The sequence below is a fragment of the Nyctereutes procyonoides genome, unplaced genomic scaffold (genome assembly GCF_905146905.1).
Source record: "Nyctereutes procyonoides isolate TBG_1078 unplaced genomic scaffold, NYPRO_anot_genome, whole genome shotgun sequence".
NCBI lineage: Eukaryota > Metazoa > Chordata > Mammalia > Carnivora > Canidae > Nyctereutes > Nyctereutes procyonoides.
The window spans coordinates 16,879,526-16,893,071 of NW_026575146.1; the positions used below are offsets into that span (position 1 = coordinate 16,879,526).

The window sequence follows — 13,546 nt, forward strand, 5'->3', positions numbered from 1 at the left end:
AAATAAATGCATAAACAAATGAACCTGCCTTGATAATCGCAATCATGGAAAACCATGCATTTACACAAGTCCTTTGAAGGATGAGTAAGATTAAATTTGATGAAGGGAGAGACACTGACAATGAAAAGAGAATGAACACACCCCAAAACCAAATTCTTTATGAATTTTTGTTTTATTGGTAAATAATAGTTAGACTGTTATTTTTGCTAGAACTCGCTTGCAGTACATTTGCTGCTGGAATAAATGTCTTTACTGAAGCTTTCATTTTATTAGAACCAAAACAATTTTTTTTTAAGTCCACAGCAGCAAGGCTGTTTAAATATACTCATCTGTTTGAACATGAGCATCTCAAACACAGCATCTAGGTCAGCTTGAAGTGCTTTTGCCCTCCAAGACAGTCATGCTAGCTTGGACTCTAAAGGCGAAGGTGACTATATTGTAGTGTGATCTTAGGGTTTAGCTCTGACTTGGCCATATTTCTACTAGTTGTGGTCTCCAGCCTTGTAGATAAATATTACCTGCTGGGTAACAAATACTGACCGACTTTGGTGAAGGAATCTTGTTCCTTTTTTCAGTAAGACTTAATTAAGACTACCATTGAGTGAAACTATGCAGATAAACATAAAAGGACCAACACGTTAAGGGATAAGTTAGCATAGTACCAACTCATCATTTTTGGTTCTCAGGACTTAATCAAGTATTCAGGCCTTTTCATCTAACTCCCCTTGGTGATTTGTTTTTAATCACTAATTAGAAGAGAGATCAGATTAAATTTCCAATGGGGAAAAGTCCCTATTTGCCTTCCTGGAGTGAAGGTATTCACTTCAAAGCAATTTATTAAGGAAATTGAACTCTTGTTCTGATGATGGGCAATGCAACCTTCAAAATACCTTTTATATATGTAAACATAAAGCCTTGAATTATGCTGCTCTAAGCATTTAGCTATCTAATGATGACCTAAATGTCAACAGTTCCTGCCATTGTTCAAATAGAGTAAGACAATTCTTGATTCGGGATAAATACATATGGAATAAAACAATAGGTATTTCCTCATATGGTGATCTCTAGTCTGGGGAAACCTTTTTCCCTCTGCAACTGAGGACCACCTTCCCATTTTGTTCTAAGTCTAATGTGCCTTAGACTGTGCTTGGGAGTATTTACACATTGAGATGGACTGTCTCTCTTTGTGTGTAGCAACCATGTAGCCATTCAGCTATCACAAGCTTAAGATAGCAGAATACAGAGACAAACTGGGCTGTGATGACATCTTTGAAGAATGTTATTATTCAATCCTAGAGTCTCCCTGTCTTTGAACTTGTCACATGATATGAACAAGCCTGCTATTCTATAGAGCTAAAAACACTTATCTAATATATAACATCTTGGCTTATATTCCTGTATACTTATCTTTTGTAATCTCCAGTTTTATTCATGCACATTGGATATTTTCTATTAAAAAATCTCTCATCTCCTCCCTTTTGTAAAGCATACAACAAAACTGAAAATAAATGCTTAGTTAGTATTCTATTTTTTTTTTCTAAAAAGACACAGAATCATACCACTTCTATGTTGGGTATTCTCACTCCCTCCCTTTAGGTGATTTTATATTGACATAGTTCCCTTTGCCCTCCATCCATAAGTAAACACAGAGAATTCACAGGACATCTAGTACAGAAAGGGGATTGGCAATGGCATAAAACCAATGTGGTTATCATCTTAAAGCAGTCCAGTATACTAAACTCCTCTCATCATTCCAGATGCCCAACTAAATATAATTCATGGTTCTTATAGATTTAAAGAACATTATTTTTTTCTTTGATAAAATAGAAAGTAGTCTTTTTAAGACCACATCAACTTCCTGTGTTAAAGAGTAGTTGGTATGTGAAAGAAAGGGCAGGATGCTCATAAACTCAATTTTAAAGTCATACTGTTATGAAATTAGGGATAACCAGAGGTAATTTGTGATGATCTCATATGCAGGTAGAACCTGGCATTTAGGGAGGCATTGCTGGATTATAATTTTAACTAAACGACTTTCTTTTTTTTTTTTTTAAACAGCTTTCTTTTTTTTTTTTTAATTTGTATTTATGATAGTCATACAGAGAGAGAGAGAGAGAGGCGCAAAGACACAGGCAGAAGGAGAAGCAGGCTCCATGCACCGAGAACCCGACGTGGGATTCGATCCCGGGTCTCCAGGATCACGCCCTGGGCCAAAGGCAGGCGCCAAACCGCTGCGCCACCCAGGGATCCCCCTAAATGACTTTCAATCAAGGTAAATGTATTGGATATGTCTGAAGAAATACTCTGCTGATAACAGAATGGGATGATAGTCCTGACTAGCATAACAGAGAATTGCAAAAAGGCAAAATTAAGCACAACATCCCTGGCACTACCCAAAGAAGAGATCACTGTGGCAACAAGTGAATATTAGCCTGGAGGACTATTTAATGACACGGCACAGTCAGATGCATCAGGGTGTCATGGTTTTGCTAACATCACCCCTTTCCATGATCCAACTAACTACTCTTGTAGAGTCTATATTGAAAATAACCATTGGATAATATTGAGCTGCCCCAGAACACTGACAAAGTAGAGAATGTACTGATTAGCAAACATAAGTATCTTCTCCCAGAGTTTTTTTGGTTCTTATTCTACTTTAATCAACTAATATACCCGTTTTTAAACAAAGGAATCTGGTGAGTTTGCCCCATATGATTCAGCTCCATGGAGACTGGTGACTTCTGAGTTTACCAACATTTGCAGTTCCAAGTCTATGCACTTGAAAGGAAAAGAAGCCATAATATAGGAACCATTCTGATGCACTTTCATCTTGTCAGAACTTACTTGCGTATGAATCAAGCCTTGTTCCCTAGATTTTGCCTTTCTCAACTAGGGTTCCTCATCTGAACCACAGAACAAAGAAAGTTATCTGAATGAATTACTTTCTCAACCTTCCCTAGGGTGGTGCATAATTATTACCATTCTAGATGCATTGGAGAGAAGTCAATTCGTCACTGGAGATCCCAGGATGTGAAGGCTCAATTCTCCCATGAAACCCCTGGTCCCAACCACACTTACAAACTGAGACTTGAAGCAATACTTCTTCTCCTGTGACGGGGTCAAGCAAGTCTACGGAGCTCATCAAATGGGTTTTTGCCATGTAAATGAGCTGCTGATGGTGTCCAGAGTAAGCCTGGTTCTCAGGGGATCCAAACCACAAGCACTCAGACTTGTAATGGCATTCATAATGGACACAATTGTTAGTATTTACTATCTTCTAAGCACACTCCATGCTATAGCAAGAACTTGTCCCAAGAATATTTCTCTCCTGAATTAGTAATATTAGTCTCTACTTAGAGACTACGTTTCCCTTCTCTCTTATCTTGCAGCTAGTTGTGGCCATCTGACTAGGGTCTGACCAGAAGGATATGAGAAGAAACATCCTATCTTCTTCCCTCTTCCTTCCCTTACCTGGAGCACAGGCTTGGTATTACGTATGATCACAGATATAAGGATAATGACTGGGTATGGCAATGAGTCAAGAATGAAGAAGCTTGGGCAGCCCGGGTGGCTCAGAGGTTTAGTGCTGCCTTCAGCCCAGGGCCTGATCCTGGGAACCCTGGATCCAGTCCCATGTCGGGCTCCCTGTGTGGGGCCTGCTTCTTCCTCTGCCTGTGTCTCTGTCTCTGTCTCTCTCATGAATAAATAAATGAAATCTTAAAAAAAAAAAAGAATGAAGAAGCTTAGGGATCTGACACAATTGAGATGCCACATAAGCTTTAGACCAACTCCCCAGACTGGTACAAGTGAGAGAACAAAACTTCTATCCAGATTATGCAATGGGTATGCTGAGGTCCTTTTAAACAGCAACCTTGTGTGTATCTTAACTAATTCACATGCACTATACCATTAAATCTTTTCAAGGATCTTGTGAAGTTAGTACAAAATATAAATAAAAGTCAAAGTGACATATGCCAGAGTGAAAACAACAACAAAACAAAACCAGTTACCACATATTTGAAATGTAGGAAGATGCCTAAAAAAAAAAAGGAAAAACACATAGCCAAAAAGCCAAGGGGATCTGTAACGTGGAGTACACTTCCAAATCTATCATACTCCTGTTCCCTATGAAAAGCCAAAGGGCTATGGTAGCTGTCTGAGATAGGCCAAGAGTCAGGAATTTAGAAGGTTCTGAGATCTGAGTCATATTTCCATCAATGAGAGGTACTAATTGAGAAGCAGAGACAACACGCAATGGGGCCTTGTGTCATACTTCCTGCCAAGACAGAAACTGGCACCAGTTTTTAGATGACCTCAGGTCCAAGTATGTTAACCAGTGAGGTTCTGATGTGTGTCACCAAGGTGAAGGCATTTCCAGGACAGAAAGATTCCTGCTTATTCGTCCGTGCATATAATACAGCGAGACGTAGTCATAAGCAAATGGAGAGAAACAGCATATGAAGCTACAGCCCTGCTTCTGTGTCTGACATTTGCTGTGACTTTACATCAGTCTCTGTTCAAACCATCTCCCCAGCAGGGCAACCCATTATGATTTCACACCCTCAAGATCATACAAGTGCATTGGCAATAAAACAGAAAAAACTTGCTAGCTGGTCTTTAAAAAATAGGATTTATTTTATTTGTAAAATAAATTATAGGATTGTATATTTTTCAAAGGAAAGTCAAATCAGGAAGAAAACCAGCTGTATTATCCTGTGCAGCTAGAGGCCAAATGAAGGTCTTGAGGACAGGAAGTGAGTGCAGTTAGCCTGGTGTAAGTAGGACCCCAAATCTTTAGGGTCAGGTAGTTTGGACATCAGAGGCACATACTCAGAGATCTAGGGGCTAGGATTATTTAACTCCCTAGTAACACAACAGGTGCCTGCATCCAGCTGCAGGCATCAATGTGCAGAATGCGGAGGCAGCCCAAAGAGGAAAGGAGGGTGTGCAGGGAGCAAGACTGCTGGGCCAATATAGGGAGACAGGATGCTAGAGAAGCACCAAGGACACTGGGGTGCACGGCACTGAATGAGGAAAGTCACTATGGATGGAAGCTTTGTGTGGGAAAGCACAGTACATTATAAATATTCTATATTCGTGCATTTCATCATAGGCATCTACAAATCTTCATCTCCAATACAGAATATTTGGATAGATTCTATCTGCTGAGATGTAGATTCCTTGATTCAGTGAAATCCAATGGGATATTAGTGAACTCACTTCTTGGTGATACTGTCAATGCCACACAGACTTGTGTCCTTCTAAATAAATTAATATGCCATTAAGTTCAGAAAAGGATGTATATTTAAAAAAAAAATGTCTGATGGACGATGACCATGAAAAGGACCCACCACAGCCAGGACTCAAGGGTCGGTAAATCTGAAATAGACACATCTATCCTTTGAAGGCACTGCCAAGATGTTTTTAATGTGGACTGAAAGTATTTGAAGGGGAGAGGGGGCTTTTCTGTTTCTGCTGTGTTCACTCTTGATTTATATGCTGTCTCAGGAGCTTGAGAGTGTAAACTATTTCCTGAGGGCAAACTCTTCATCTGCTCCCCACACACAAGGCTTTGTTATTGTAGGCCTGCTCTAGAGCACAGAGCCCCTGGCAGTATTCATTTCAGGTGAAAAGAACATCAAAGATGTTATTTTGAAAAAGACACACTCCAGAAAAATGCAGCACAGTATGGCTTTTGCTACAGATCCTGCACCAGGGAAGAATAAATCCAGCACAATTACATTTGGGTCCTACCTTTACAAAGGCTCATTAATATCTAAATCATTCAAATGATGTGAAGAAAGACTAAAATGAGTTTGAGCTTTGCCTGCCAGCCCTTTTTCAAGGTAAAACGCTCCTATTGTTTAGGTACCAGGAATGGAGGAAATGTTCCAGCAACTCTGGTTGGCTCAGGCTTGCTGCAAACTAGAAACTGGGAGATATTTATCTATTTTAAGGAAACTGTCCAGTTTTGCTTATTTTTCCCCCTCCCATCATGTGGAATGAGTCGAGTAATTACTGAACTCAATGTACGGTTGCTGAACACTATTAAAAAAAAAACCAAAACACCCAAATGTCACCTGAGACTGTGCAGTATGTGTAGCATAATTGAGTTTCTAATAAAAGTAAGAGAGAAATTGGCAAAGCTTAGGAAAGCCACGGCTGAGATCTAAGTGGAGCAGCCAGAGAGCTGGGGAGATCCTAGAGTCGGTGTAGGGACGAAGGAAGGAAGGCAGAACACGGCAGGACAGTGGAGGACGGCTGGAGCTGAAGAAGATTCGGGAGGTGAGCGGGACTTTCTGCCGCCTCTTCAGGAATCCTCAGCACAAGGCACGTGCCATTCACGCTCAGAGCTGAACCGGAGGCTACGCGCACTGCACAGACGGCAGCCCAGTTGGCCAAGGGTTCGTCTCAAGGCTTGGCTGCCATCAGACGAGCAGGTGCCGGGCATTTCGTTCCTCCGTTCCCAAGGGCACCTTCTTATAAAATGAAATTTCATGCTCAGTCAAACTTTAGAAACCTATGATTTAAACATATGCCAGTCTCTTTCTCCATATTTGCAGCTTCTCCACTTCCCAGGCCCTTTCTTAAAATAGCTTCTGGTGGAAGCTACGAGGTTTAGTTGAAAAGCGATTCTCTTCCTCTTCTCATCGGTCTATAGAACTGTGTCACAAGACAACTGGGCAGCCACGAGAAAACTGTATTAATGGCATTTTCTGATGTAATATTTTATGCCTGAGGCTATTTTCAAAATGACAAAAGAATTGTCCTTTTGGAAACACACAGTGTCCCCCCGCCCCAAATTCACTATGAATCATAACCAATGAACCCAGTCCTACTTTAAGAAGAGAGAGAGACAGAGAGGAAGAGAGAGAGAGAGAGAGAGAGAGAGAGAGAGAGAGAGAGAGAGAGAACATGCTAAAATTATGAAGATAGAAGGGTCTTGAAATGACATAATAATTAATTTGATACCAAGTTTTTACACATACAGATTAAAAACTTATTTCTATCTGTAAGAAGAAAAGCATATGAGACATAAGAAGCACTGCCTAGGAGCCACTGGGGGGCTCAGTGTGTTAAGCATCAGACTCTTGGTTTGGGCTCAGGTCATGATCTCCGGGTCATGGGTTTGAGCCCAGTGCTGGGCTCCATGCTCTGCTCAGAGTCTGCTTAGGTCTTTCCCTCTGTCTCTGCTGCTCACGTACCTCTCTCTTTCTCTCTATCTCTCTAATAAATTTTTGAAAAGAAACACTAATTTCAGAGCTACATGATAATTAAGTTACAATTATGATTTTACTAAAATGCAAATACAGTGTTCTTTTAAGGTATGCTAATAAGCAAGAAATCAGATAACTGTAATGCATTAGGTATTTTCCGATGAACATACCGATGAACATCTCCAGGATCCCTTAATACCAAAGGAGTTTGTGTAATGAGGGCTTCTCTGGAACCCCTAAGGACATGAGTCACTTTTCACCAAGGCAGAACTGTTGGCTGCTTAGAGGTAGAACTGGAGAGGGAACTAAGAAAGTCCTTCCTTGGCCAACCTGCACCAACTGACATATGCCTATTAAATATACAATGTCCTTTCAAATACAAATCCCCTCAGGGGAGCTTTCACAGATTAAGTAAGGTCTTGTTATGACAATTACCCAGTCTTCCATGATGAGTGTTTCCTCACTTCTCTAGAATCCCCCTAATTCCCCTCCAAATCTGCCTCATCCTTCTAGACTCAGGTGAACCCCCATGTTTTCTATGATACCCTTCTTGACCACTCCAGCCCTATAATAATCTCCAACCTGGTAGCATCATATTTAGCATTTAACTATTCCCCTATAATTCCTATACATGCAACCCCATCACCTCAACCAAAGTCATGAGATGAAAACCGATTTGATGATATAACAATCGGGTACCATAGTATACAGTTTTTTCACATACATATTAAAGGAACACAAGATGTATTTCATGATGACAAGTGATCCTCTCAGGAAGAATGAAGACTTGGTGCCTGCAGGGAATATGGGGTGAGGAAGCTCTGAAAGAAAAGCAAGATGAGAACACACATGAACAACTTCACAACACCTGTCTAGGACAATATAGTTTTTTTTTTTAATTTTTAAGATTTATTTATATATTTGAGAGAGAGAAAGAGAGAGAGAGAGAATTAGATAGGCATAGGGAGAGGGAAAATCTCAAGGTGACTCCACCCTGAATGTGGAGCCCGACACCTGATCTCACAAACCTGAGATCACAACTGGAGCCGAAACCAAGAGTCCATTGCCTAACCGATTGCATCGCCCAGGCACTTCTAGGACAGCATAGTTTTAAACTGCCAGGTGCCACTTATTCATGGATTATGAAATCTATAAATGGATAGGAACCAACATTTTAAAAATAAAATAGACCAGACTAAGAAATATCAGATTACATCACGCATAGGAAGAATACATGCTTTGCAAAAATCTTTGTTTCAGCTACGTACATGTCTATGATCACGAGGCAAAGTTTACTTCTTGTTCCGGGACAAGGTCAGAGAAGTTTCAGATATACTGATTTAGTTTTTCTCAAAATATGCTCCACAGAAAACCAGTCTGATGAGATTAGGCATGACCAGCACAAAAGGGCTCTGTAGTCAGCAGTGTTTGAGAAACAGTTGTTTAAACAAAATTAAACAGATATTTTAAATGCCTGACTTACCAGAGCTTTTAAAATGCTAATATGATTGCAAATGCCCAAGACTGGAAAATAGTATAAAGCACATTCTAAATGTATTTGACCATGAAACCCTTCAGAGGGGTACAATGAGGACCTGGTACCCCCTCATCATACTCTAGGAAATGCTGGTCACAGGCCAATGCCTCTGATGGTGTCTGTCTCCTCTATACACCCTGTCTGACTTCTACCCATCCTATACAACAAACCCCATTCTATATACAGGGATGGACCAAATGAGCAACAAAAGAGCTGAGGATATCTGTAAGGGAAAAAAAAATAGCTAAAAAATGCTGGAAAATCTTCTTTTATTTTTTTAAGGAAGGAAAAATCCATCCCAGTTCAGCCCCCAAATCTTACAGTATAGGTTTCTGACATTTGTTAAGTGGTTGCATTACAAAAAGAAAGTGTTAGTATATTAAGAAAACACTGTGTATCCAAACTTTAGTGACATTAAAACTCAAGAAGTAAAAAGGGTAGAATAAGATGAAGTATGTTTTAAGGAAAGGGCATTTACCTCACTCCGTGTATTGTCCTGCACCACTGTTATTTTTGTTGACTGCCTTTGTCTTTGACTTATCCCTCACTAATACTAACTTCTGGTCATCCAAGAAATTATTATATGAAATATAAGAGGGAAATAATCAGTTATTTACCCATCAAAACTGACTGCAGTAGTAAGAAGTATTCAAAGCAATCTATTTTATTTTCCTTATAAACTCATAGGCTAGGAAGTCTGGGTGGCTTAGTGGCTGGGCGTCTGCCTTTGGCTCAGGTCATGATCCTGGGTTCCTGGGATCAAGTCCCATATCAGGCTCCCTGTATGAAGCCTGCTTCTCCCTCTGCCTGTGTCTCTGCCTCTCTCTCTCTCTCTTTGTGTCTCTCATGAATAAATAAAATCTTAAAAAAAAACATTTAGGCACTTTCTTAATAGGGCACCATGATTTTTACTTTATATTTTACATTGACAGAAATTTGACATACAGACTTTTTTCTTTCTTTGACAACATTCTGTCACTAGCATATAGGAGGAGAGCCTCAAGAAAGGTAACAAAGTGAAGTATACTAATTCCCCTGTGGATTTAGGATGAAGAAATCACTTTCAAAGTCTTTTATGCACTTTTCAGCAAATTACTAACAGAATGACTTACACAGCTCTTTTCACGGAAAAATTACTGTCCATCAGGGAGATGGACAAAATATAGTGTTTGTTTATCTCCTGGCACTAGTTTGCCATTTTTTAACATTCCCTTCTTCACCTATGCAGTTCTTGACATCAATCCTGGTATTTTGGGATCCCTGGGTGGCGTAGTGGTTTGGCGCCTGCCTTTGGCCCAGGGCGCGATCCTGGAGACCCGGGATCGAATCCCACGTCGGGCTCCCGGTGCATGGAGCCTGCTTCTCCCTCTGCCTGTGTCTCTGCCTCTCTCTCTCTCTCTCTCTGTGTGTGTGTGTGTGTGTGACTATCAAAAATAAATAAATAAAAATTAAAAAAAAAATCCTGGTATTTTGTCATATCACCACTTTTATAACAAAAATGGCGAAGTGAGAATAACTTAAATAATAAAATAGGTCCAGGGAAAGTTAGTCCTTGTTCTGTTCATACAAATCTGCTATATCAAAATTCCTACATATTCGCATCAGAGATTTTGGAATTTGTAGTTAAATTCTCATAACCTTCAAGGTAAAGTCTATCAAGTAGAAAAGACTGGAACTGAATGGCCTCAAAGAACTGAAACTTTGACTATAATCTCGATCCTTAGGGAAACTCTCCTTCATCCTTAGGTGTCATTTTCAAAGCACAGCCCATGAGCCCTATGCTGGAGATCTTGAGATCAGCTTAGTGCTGAGAAATCTGCAGTAAGAGAAAAATGAACCAAAGGAAACACAAATTCAATTAAAGACAGAATGAAGGCCAAAAGGTATTAAGTGATTATGAAACAGCTTTCAATACGACATGTGGAAGAACACAGAAAGTCTCAGAATGCAAGAGACTAAAGGAAATATAAATATAGGACCTTTCATTGATTTTCTGAAACAATTTCATTTTTCTCAAAATCAAACAGGGGGGGGGCAGGTGTTGGGAGGAAGAATAATGAGTTACAATATGCCACTCTACCTCCATCTCATTGTTCTTTCGTTAAGCTAAATATCTTGAATATTTATATCCTCATACGCCAGATGCATTTTTGCCATGCCACTACTATCAAAACAAGTAATACAGCAAAACCAGTTGGCAATTAGAGTTAAAAAAAAATACTTATCAATAAATTACATCTAATCATCCAACAGTGAGCCTACTCAGATAGGCAGAGAGTTTTCTCTCCCTTTCTTCATGGGAGTTTTCTCTCCCTTTCTTCAATGGAACTGGACACAACAAATAAACAGTTTGTAAAATTTCCACATCATGAGGTCCTACCTGGATGGTCCACATGGTCCATTCCCACAAGTCATCTTGTCTCTACCATTTCCTGATCATGAATAACATTTTATGAATATCCCTATCCATTAATCTTTGACACCAATTTTTTTTTTCATAGTAGAACAGGAAAGATTAAACTCTTGGGTTAGGAATTTTTTTGAACCTGATGATAAATTTTAATCTGGTTGACTTAGCAAACTTATCTGCAAGCCATTTGGCTGCATTTTTGTTTCCTGATCTCAGATCATCTTCCTACTCTCCTTTTTGATCTCTTGTCTCTCAAACCTTTCCTCCAAACCCTTGTCCCACACACCTTTTGCAAGCTACACTCCATCTCCCAGAATGCCTCTGTCCACCTAGGAGACATGGTGCTGCTTCAGACTTCAGACCAGTTGCTGGTTCTGTTTGGTGTTTGACCTGGAATTCTGTTATGCCCGGCTTCTCCTCATTTAACTCTCTCTTTCTTCCCACCAGGATGACTCACTTCCTCGTGGAGGCCGGCAATGTGTTCTATTCATGCCCAATATGTAGTGAGCCCATCTTACATTCTCTAGAAATACTTTACTGAACAGCTGCTCCAGCTAGAATGTGGACGCTGAATACAGACAAGAACACAACTGGTCTCTGGATCACTAGAACCTACTAAAGGATTTAGCATATAAGAGGTACTCCATTCATGCTTAGGAACTTTGCTTCACATAGAGAAAATTCAAAAGACGTCTCAAGCAGCCTAGATTATATTCTTTAAGGATTATTGTTTTTAAACCTGATAAGGTTAAGATGGATTAAATTGATTTAAAAATGTTCTACCACAGTTTTCTTAGGTATTTCTGGGACCATAATGCAAAACTAGTCAGATCCCCTGAACCAAAACACAATTAGAAAATTAGGGCTTTTCATTCCCCCAAAATGTAGTATATTCAACTCCTGGCTCTTGCATTTTTGTAGACTTGAGATTTTTTTTTAAATATTTTATTTATTTATTCATGGGAGACACAGAGAGAAAGAGAGGCAGAGATAAAGGCAGAGGGAGAAGCAGGCTCCATGTAGGGAGCCCGACTTGGGACTCAATCCTGGGTCTCCAGGATCACGCCCTGGGCTGAAGGCAGCGCTAAACCACTGAGTCACACGGGCTGCCCTAGACTTGAGATTTTTTAGTGGTCCCTGTATTTTATCAAAAGCTTATATTATATAATGATAAATTGTATTAATTTCTTAATTTAATACCTGAATTAATATTAAGCCCTCTGTGATATTGTTTCTTGTGATTTCTGATGAGATGTCTATTGCTTCTGATTGTCTATCAGAAGCCAACTCATGAACCGGATAATTATGTTCAGGATGAAACAGATTTTTTCTAATAATTTCTATTTAATCAATTAAACCAAGGTAATATAGTACAAGATTTTGTTAACTAACTAAAATCTTAAAAGGGAACACCATTAGGAAGGTTTTCTATCTGGATGTTGGATGTGATCTATCATTCAGTTTAAAATAATAAATTCAGTTTTCTGTCTCAATGGTTGGTCTCTTCAGTCTCCTCAGGAAATATTACATGCTGAGCATCTACCTCCCATCACAGTGGTTCTGCATATTGAAAACATGCTGCTCATACCTTTCTCGCCTCATTGAGATACAATACTCATCTTGTACAGTGTACAAGGTCAAAGTTTTAAGCAAGCAAAGTCATTATGTTTATACAAAAACAGAAAAGAACACAAAAAATACTTGGTCTATTTATCACAATTATTTGACTATAAATGAATCATTAAGCATTTAGTGCTTGGTCACATTCAGCACTGTTGTAGGTGTTCAATGAAGAAAAGAACAGCTGCATTTCAGAAGCTTACCACCTACTTGCACAAGAGGCGTCCTACTGAAAACAACATATAAAATTGTTTAAAATCATACGAGATTATATGTCTGGATAGAATTTGAAATTGTTCAATCAGCTCCCCGCATATATATTGATTAGTTGTGGATATCAAATACAACCAAAATTATGGCTTAATATATATGGTTTGAGTTGAGATGGCACTAAATATTCTATATCTATTTTACAAATGGTAACATTTTTAATTGGATGAACAATGTTGGAGAATCTTTAAAAATGTCTCCTTAGGCACCTTTACTTCCAGATATTCTCTATAGAATCTGGCACTGTTGTCCACCTTCTGTGACATGGCTTCGCCAGCTTCCTGATGTCCATCTCTCATCAGCCCTCCTCTTATATCCTTTATTTACACTCAGCTCCCAAAAACACAATTTCTAGTCTCAGTTAATTGTCACCAGGACTGCTATAGTCTTCATACTAGTCTTACATTAGTAGTCCATTCTGACTCTTTCCATCTCCAGGCCATAACACACCCGAGTATGTTCATGCTAAAGCACAGTAGCACTCATACCACT

General features: G+C 39.4%; 1 protein-coding gene across 2 annotated transcripts in view; it reads right to left on the bottom strand.

Moving 5' to 3' along the window:
• Window positions 1-13,546, bottom strand: part of PRKN (parkin RBR E3 ubiquitin protein ligase) — a 1,295,055-nt gene that overhangs the window by 742,006 nt on the left and 539,503 nt on the right. The window lies entirely within an intron of this gene.